Genomic DNA, 7823 nt, shown 5'->3' on the forward strand with positions numbered 1-7823 from the left:
CTTTCTTTGTGTGTACAAGTGCTTTGCCTGCATGTAGGAGTTCAGAAGAGGGAGTTGAATCCCGCTGGGACTGACATGTTACCTGCCATGTGGGTGCTGGGAACAGAACCTGGGACCTCACCAAGAGTGGCTAGTTTTTTTTTATTTGTTTTGTTTTGTTTTTTCTGGAGCTGAGGACTGAACCCAGGGCCTTGCAATCGCTCTACCACTGAGCTAAATCCCCAACCCCCAGTATTTTTAACCACGTATTTTTAACCATCGTAACCAGCATTTTTAAGCCATCTCTATGGCCCCTGATTTTTTTTAAATTTATTTTTATTCTTTTTTGTTTTTTGTTTTGTTTTGTTTTGAGACAGGTTTTCAACTGTGTATCCCTGACTTTCCTGAAACTCACTATGGAGACCAGACGGGCCCCTAACTTACAGAGATCCACCTGCCTCTGCCTCCTGAGTGCTGGAATTAATGGTGTGTACCACTACACACTGCTTTTTCTTTTCTTTTTATTTTAATATTTTATTTATTATTTTTATTTTATGTGTATGAGTGTATTGCCTGCATGTGTGTAAGTGCACCTGTGTCATGCAATGCCTGCAGAGGTCAGAAAAGGCTGTCAGATCTCCTGGAACTGGAGTTAAAGGCAGTTGTTTGCTGCCATGTGGGTGCTGGGAACTGAGCCCCAGTCCTCTACAAAAACAGTCAGTGCTCTTAACTGCTGAGCCACCTCTTCAGGTCCTCTTTTCTTTTTTCATATAGCTTCCTTCAGTCCTTCTAACCAGGTTACATCTTACAGAGATAAATGGAGATGATCTTTATGTTCTTTCCTTCTCATTCTAATTTTTACTCTTGCTCTTTCTTCTTTGTTAATTAGCCATTATTTCAAAAACTGGAAGACTCCCTCGACAAAAATTCTATTTCTATTATCTTGGGTCTACATTGTGCCACAGATATTGTTTATGGACCAGGCCTTCTGTGAAAGGGGTTTGCAGTACAAGCCAAATGTGTAGTTAATTCTGTCATAAATTTATATTTCCCTAAAAGGTTTGGTGGGGGAGAGGGTGAATGAGAGTTGGCTTAGCAGTTAAGAGCACTGGCTGCTCCAAAAGACCTAGGTTTGGTTCCCAGGAACTGTAGTTCCAAGATATTTATTGCTTTCTATGGCCTCCACAGGAATAGCACAGCATGGGTACATTTACATGCATATAGGCAAGACACTCATACTCTTAAAATAAAAATAAATAAATACAATTGTAAAAGATTCTTGAGACTGACCTTCCGGTATGTCTATGCTGCAGGTAGAAAGCTCCAAGAACATTGTCTATCACTCGTGCCTCCTATGATGCCTGTCAAGCTTCCCTGCTGCTGTCTGCTGGTCACAGTCCTCACTGCAGATGTAGTTGGGCTTTCTGTTGCTTTGTTAGGTCAGCTAATTATTCTACAAATTTTGCAGTGTCATGTCCACGCTTATATTGTCAGTTATACTTCCTGAGGACCATAGTTTGCCAGGCATATGGGAAGTCTCAAGATAAAACACAAGCAAAATCCCTGTTCTCTGGCCCTCATATTTTAGCAGGAAGATGCAGCAGTAATAAACAAGTAAAGGAGTAGAGCAGGGTGCAGGGTGCACAGATGCCAGGTCAGCCTCCTTGGGAAGATGACCTTTCAGCATCCTCTTGAAGAAAGTGCAGGAGTCATGTGTCTACCTTGGAAACTGTTCAAGACAGAGAACAAGGAGAGCCAATCCCACAGGAGAATGTCAAGGAGGCCGCTGCAGCTGAGGGAGTGAGGGCAGAAGAGTGATGTGGTCTGCACAAACCCCACCACCCCATTCCCTGTGATTTCAGCTACCCTGTTCAATTGGGATCTGAAAACATTAAATAGAAAGTTCCAGGACTAATCAATTCATAAGACATTAATGGTAGACTGCTCTGAAGAATGTGATGAAACCTTGCACCACCTGCTTCATCCTCTCTGGTGTGTGGACCACCATATTGTCTAATGTCTCCGTGCTGTGTGAACTGCCTGCCCAACAGCCAGCCAGGACTATCTCAGCTATCATATGCACTGTCTCTGTAGGTGTTCCAGCATGGTTTGTGTAATATAACCTTCTTGTTACTTAGCAGTGGCCCCAAAGCACAAAAAATAGTGATGCCACCAATTCAGATATCCTGAAGAGAAGCCATAAAGCATGCCCTCTAGTGAAGAGGAAACTTTACCTTAAATCTGTATAGGAAAAGGAAGAGTGTTATGTAGGGGTAGTGATATATCTGGTTTCAGGCATCCTCTGGGGGCCTTGGAATGCATCCTCATCCTCACCAACGGTCAGATGGGTGGGTACTCACACTATAACAGCATTGCAAGTCATTTAAAACTTTGGCTTGGGATGGAGTGCTAGCTAGGTGTTTATGAGCACTGGCCGCTCTTGCAGGGGACCCTGATTCAGTTCCCAGCCTACACATAATCCATAAATCCATTTCCAGGGGATTCTGCAGGTATGGATGGGTTGCACACACCTGGTGCACTGACATACATACAGGCAAAACACTCATATAGGATCTAGAGAGATGGCTCAGCAGTTAAGAGCACTGGCTGCTCTTGCAAAGGACCTAGGTTTGACTCCCAACACCACATGGCAGTTAACAGCTGTCCATGACTCCATTTCCAGGGGAATCCAAAACCCTCTTCTGACCTCCTCAGGCATTGCACAACATAGGTGCATTTACTATGCAAGCCATATACTACATAACAATAATAAATAGAAAAAAATTTTAAAAACACTCATACAAATATGAAATTTTGTTAAAGAAAAACACACAACTAAATCAATGAATAATACACAAGTCTAAAAGCAATCAGGCAAACAAGTCTTAGTCAATGTAGCCTAAAATATTCAGGAGCCTTGAACAGAGTCATACAGCTGGTGACAGTAACCTTCACTGCCCTTTGTTTTCAGCCCTTAAATAAGGTCTCAGGATATGGGTCATAAGAGCTGGAAATAGCTGTAATGAATTGCCCTCCACAAAAAGAAGGGAACACAAAGTCATTTCCAGTATTTAGTATTTCTTATCAAAGCTCTTGATTGTGACTCAGTAAACCTTCCAAAGAGCAGTGCATCCTTACCTGTTAATGGAAGCAAAAGGTGAAGTGATGAAAGAAAACTGTCATTCTCATAAGCTGCACTTGAAACCTTGCTGGTCTCAAAGCCTCTAACAAGAGCCCCATATATGGTTATTTATTTAATGTGTGTGTAACAGAATTGCAGGAAGTCCAAGACAAGTTTTGGTATCAAACTGTATTTTGATTATGTCGTGTTTTGCACACGGGTACATCACTATGGAAGAGTCCATGAAGTAAGGAGTTCTCTTTCTTTAATCAAGAGAAATGGAGAGCCACTGTGAAGAACTATGGGGAAAAGACCACATGATTGGAGGAAACAGTACCACAGTCCTGGGGAACTGAGGCTATAGAAGTGTATTTCCATGAAGTGGATAGTGTCTGACATCTTTAGTGCCAGCACTCAGAAGGAACAGGCAGGAGGACAATTACAAGATCCGAGAAGTCTAGTCTACACAGTGAGTTCCAAGCCAGTCAAGAGACATAGAATATGTCTCAAAAACCAGAATACAAAAATAAGGAATAACAAACAAAAAGAAATGTTCTTCCTTACAGTCCCTCGTGTCAGTGAGCACCACAGAGAGAAGCCCAGCAGGAAGGCTCTGGAAGAAGGCCCATTGTGTCAGGAGGGACTCAGAGTTATGAGTTAGGAAAGGTACAAACCAACTGCATAGCTCACAGCTGAGCTCAGGACAGAAGGCAGAAAAAAAGAGGTGATGATGAAATGTTTATTATAATTCACTGTATTATCTAAATTTCAGTGAGAAAGCCAGAAAATGTCAAGAGCCTCATCTCTTCTGCCTGCCCAAAAAATTGGATTGGATTTAGAAGTAAATGCTTTTCTTTTTCTGAAGAAACAAGAAATTGGACACACAGCCAGGCCTCCTGCATGGCATTGGGAGCTGAACTCACCCAGTTTGAAAGTCTGGAAGAAATGGTAAGAAATGTTGGAAGAGTCTTTATTACTAAGCCCTCTTTTTAGTTTTTTTAATTTATGGGAAGGGATGTGTGTGTGTGTGTGTGTGTGTGTGTGTTTGTGTGTCTATGTCTGTGTGTATCTGGGTGTGCAAGTAAGAGGAGTTACTCATGAGGCCAGAGGTGTAGAATGCCTTGGAGCTAGAGTTACAGGTAGCTGTGAGTAGCCTGACACTGGTGCTGGGAATTGAACTCATGTCCTCTGCCAGAGCAGTGCACACTCTTAAACGCTGCACTCTCTCCAGGCACAGTGGATCCTTTCTTTCTGTTGACTGTTCTGTGCTCCGAGGTGGCCTAAACCTGAAGCAGGAGAAAGGATCCCCTCCAGGCAAAACTGGGGACATTCGGTGCATGTTATTCGGTATTACTTGCTGATGGCATCACTTTTGCCTGGAGCCCTGAAATACTGAGACATTTTGGACACATTCGCTCATGTAAAGCCCATAATTAACCTGCAGGGTTAGACATAACTTTCCCATTCAAAAACATGGGGTAATCATGTAAGTTTTCATCCACGTTAGTACATGTTGCACACTGAAGGTGGACAATGTTAACATTATTCTGGAAGGACATGCATAGCAAAGGACTTTCTAGTCACAATGTCATGCATGTAAAGTTACAAAAATACAGTGTTTTAGGACTACAGACATCACATGGCTCCACTGGGATCTGAGGACTAGTCTGGCTACAGAGTCTGTACTCCTCAGTGACACCTGCTGCCACCCCCACAGGAGGCCGTGGGGCAGTGAGACTCAAGGGTCATCTAAAACAGAGACATAGGTATTTGCTTTCTGTTTTTATGACAGAATTTCCTAAGGAGCTATAAGGGGTCTTCTGACCACTGGATCGGCCTGCACAGAGGATCACCACAACAGCCTTGGAAGTGGACAGACAACACTGAACACAGTAACGTGTATGTTTCCAGACCTGCTTTCCTCTCTCCAGCACTGTTCATGTGCTGTATGTGAGTTGTGTTCATGAGATTCGAAAGGTAATATCCTGTGAATCTCACTGTACTGAGAAGGAAGAAATGTGAATCTTTGGGCTGGAGATGTAGCTCAGAGGTAGAGTATATTGACACACACGAGCCAGTCTAAGTGAACTACACATTCCCGCAAATCTAAATCCTTTTTATGCTCTTCCATTCATTAGCTGTGACTTTGGAAAACCACTTAGATTTCACTTGAAATCTTTAGGAAGATAATAACATTCAGGGTAGTTTTTCCTTTCCACCAATTTAAATCTTTGCCTGCTTGATAAATCCCCTGTGTGGAATGTAGACAGAACTGCACATGTGCAGTGAGGTTTATGAAATCCCAGGAAGACACTGCAGAACTGCAGGTGTGAATCTCAAGTCCACTCTGCACTGCCGACCTGTTCACAAAAGCGGAGACTCCAGGGAGCAGTGGGGACGTCTCCTGAAGTCTCATCCTCAGACAAAACCACAGAACACTCCTTGGAATGCGAATGTAGCCATTTTGAACATAGACATTTCACTGGAAGGAGAAACTATATAAACACCCAGTCATTTTCATGAATCAAGCTAAGCTCTTTTTAGCTAATCTTCATTAGGAAGATGTGTTTTTCGTTTTTATACATGTATGAAAAGTGTTGAGATAAGAATGAAATCACTGTCAGTGTTCCTCAAACTCAGAGCATTAATAAGGGCATGGGATGTGGGAACCAAAGCTCACTGGGGAGGGCTCCATTCTCACTGACCTTCAATCTGTGCATTTCTAACTAGCTACCTAATGTAAGGACTAGAAATTGTCCCTTCTACCAAACTGGCAGTGAGTGGCTGTGACTCTATGTTCTGAATGGAAGGTACTGGAGATTCCTACCAGCAATTCAGGTGTCACCTGGACATTTTAGAAATGCAGTATTCCAAACCAGTGCATTTGGCTCTGTGGGTTAACAAGATTCCCCAGGGGATTGGTGGGCACATTAACATTTCACACTCACAAAAGTGACACAGCCGCTGTCCAATTGTAGTCTGGTTTTTCATGGTGAAGATAAGATGGTGGGGGTGGTGTAGAACATTGCTACTTTTCTGTTTTGCGCTTATTTACACACTTGAAAATGTTTGATATACAGTAGTGGAGTAGTAATTCCTAGAGGGCTTGTTCAGTAGGTGTTCTAAAGATCAGTGTTTCCCTCTAACAGAGCTAATGTGTGAAACTTCCCAGCAGAGGGCGTTGCAATTCTACGCTTTTTCACCTGCACTGGTACATCATCCTGAGGATCAAACTTGAAGTCATTGGTAGAAACAGTTAAATCCTCATTGATTTCATTTCATGTGTTAATACCTACATACACTGGGGATCATTTTTTTTCTTGATGTTGCAAGACTGAACTTCTAATTCTTCACTCCAGAACTCGGACTTGCTATGCAGCCTACAGTATCACTGATTGCTGTTACAATTCCAGAAATGCCAACACATGTGGAGGAAGTAGCAAAGAAAGATGTTTCCTACATCATGGTTTACCTAAACATGGATCTAAAAAAAAAGTCATGTAAGGTCCCATTAAAGCTGTCTAGCTATTCAGGTAGCTTCAACCCATCTTTTCATGTTGCTTAGCTAGATTTTTAGCTATATGCAATATGAAATGCAATTTATAGCATTTAGTCTTGAAAAGTTACAGCCAGTCTTGAAAAGTTAAATAAAATAGTTTCTTATGAGGGAGGGTAAAAGGAGAGGAAACGTTATGGGGACTTGAAAAGGGGGAGGAGCCCCTCACACAGGAATTTGGTGGAAGCCTTGTTCCCAACAGAGAAGCAAGAATTCAAGCACAATTAATTGCTTAAGGCCTTTCTCCCTTGAGCTGACATGAAAAACTCTCACAGACTTCTGTTTTTCTATACACCAGAAGTCTTCTTACTTGGGGTGGTCCCACAGGGTTCAGTGGCTCACCTCCCAATCCTGCAGGTGTAATGTGGGTATTTGTAGAGTAAGCTCCTGGAACACTGCCCAATTATTGGCGTACACACATGAAGGACGGAGGGCTCATTCATGTTTAACAGCCATACAGCCCTAATTTAACTCACTGACTACTTGACCCACTCCTGTCTCTGTCCAGGTAATGTTGGTGGACAACAGGACTACTGCTGCTACCCATGTGGCTTAAGATTCCCTGCTGGAACCATCAGTGTCAGGAGGTGGACTACTCCCTTCTCTATAGGAACTTGGCTGCAACAGATCAATCTCTTGGATTATGACTAGTAATAATCAGATACATACAGATTTGAGACACATGTGCCAACATCTCAGTGTTAGTAGCAAAAACAATTAGTCTTTCTGTAAGAAACAGTATATTTTAGAATGAAATGGAGATCTCTTTTCAGGGTTAGAAACTCATTCAATTTTATGTCTTACAGAGCTTACACTGAGTTCAATATTGTATAACCGTATTGATTCAACTGTGAACCTAGAAATTTTATAGCCACTTTTGAAGGGGCAGAGTCTTTACTCTGGAAACTGTTATTGGGCACGTTAAAGCTGTAATGGCATGCTTCTTTTAAAAAAGAAAAGATAGCCGGGTGTGGTACCACACGCCTTTACTCCCAGCACTCAGGAGGCAGGTGGATCTCTGTGAGTTCAAGGCCCGCCTGATCCACATAGTTCCAGGACAGCTGGGGCTACAGGAAGACCCTGTCTCAAAAAGACAAAAAACAATACAAATAAATAATAATAATAATAATATTTTAAAAAATGAAACAGCATATCCTGAAGTGGAGG

This window comes from Nannospalax galili, unplaced genomic scaffold, assembly GCF_000622305.1.
Source record: "Nannospalax galili isolate Female #2095 unplaced genomic scaffold, S.galili_v1.0 scaffold2538, whole genome shotgun sequence".
NCBI classification, from domain to species: domain Eukaryota; kingdom Metazoa; phylum Chordata; class Mammalia; order Rodentia; family Spalacidae; genus Nannospalax; species Nannospalax galili.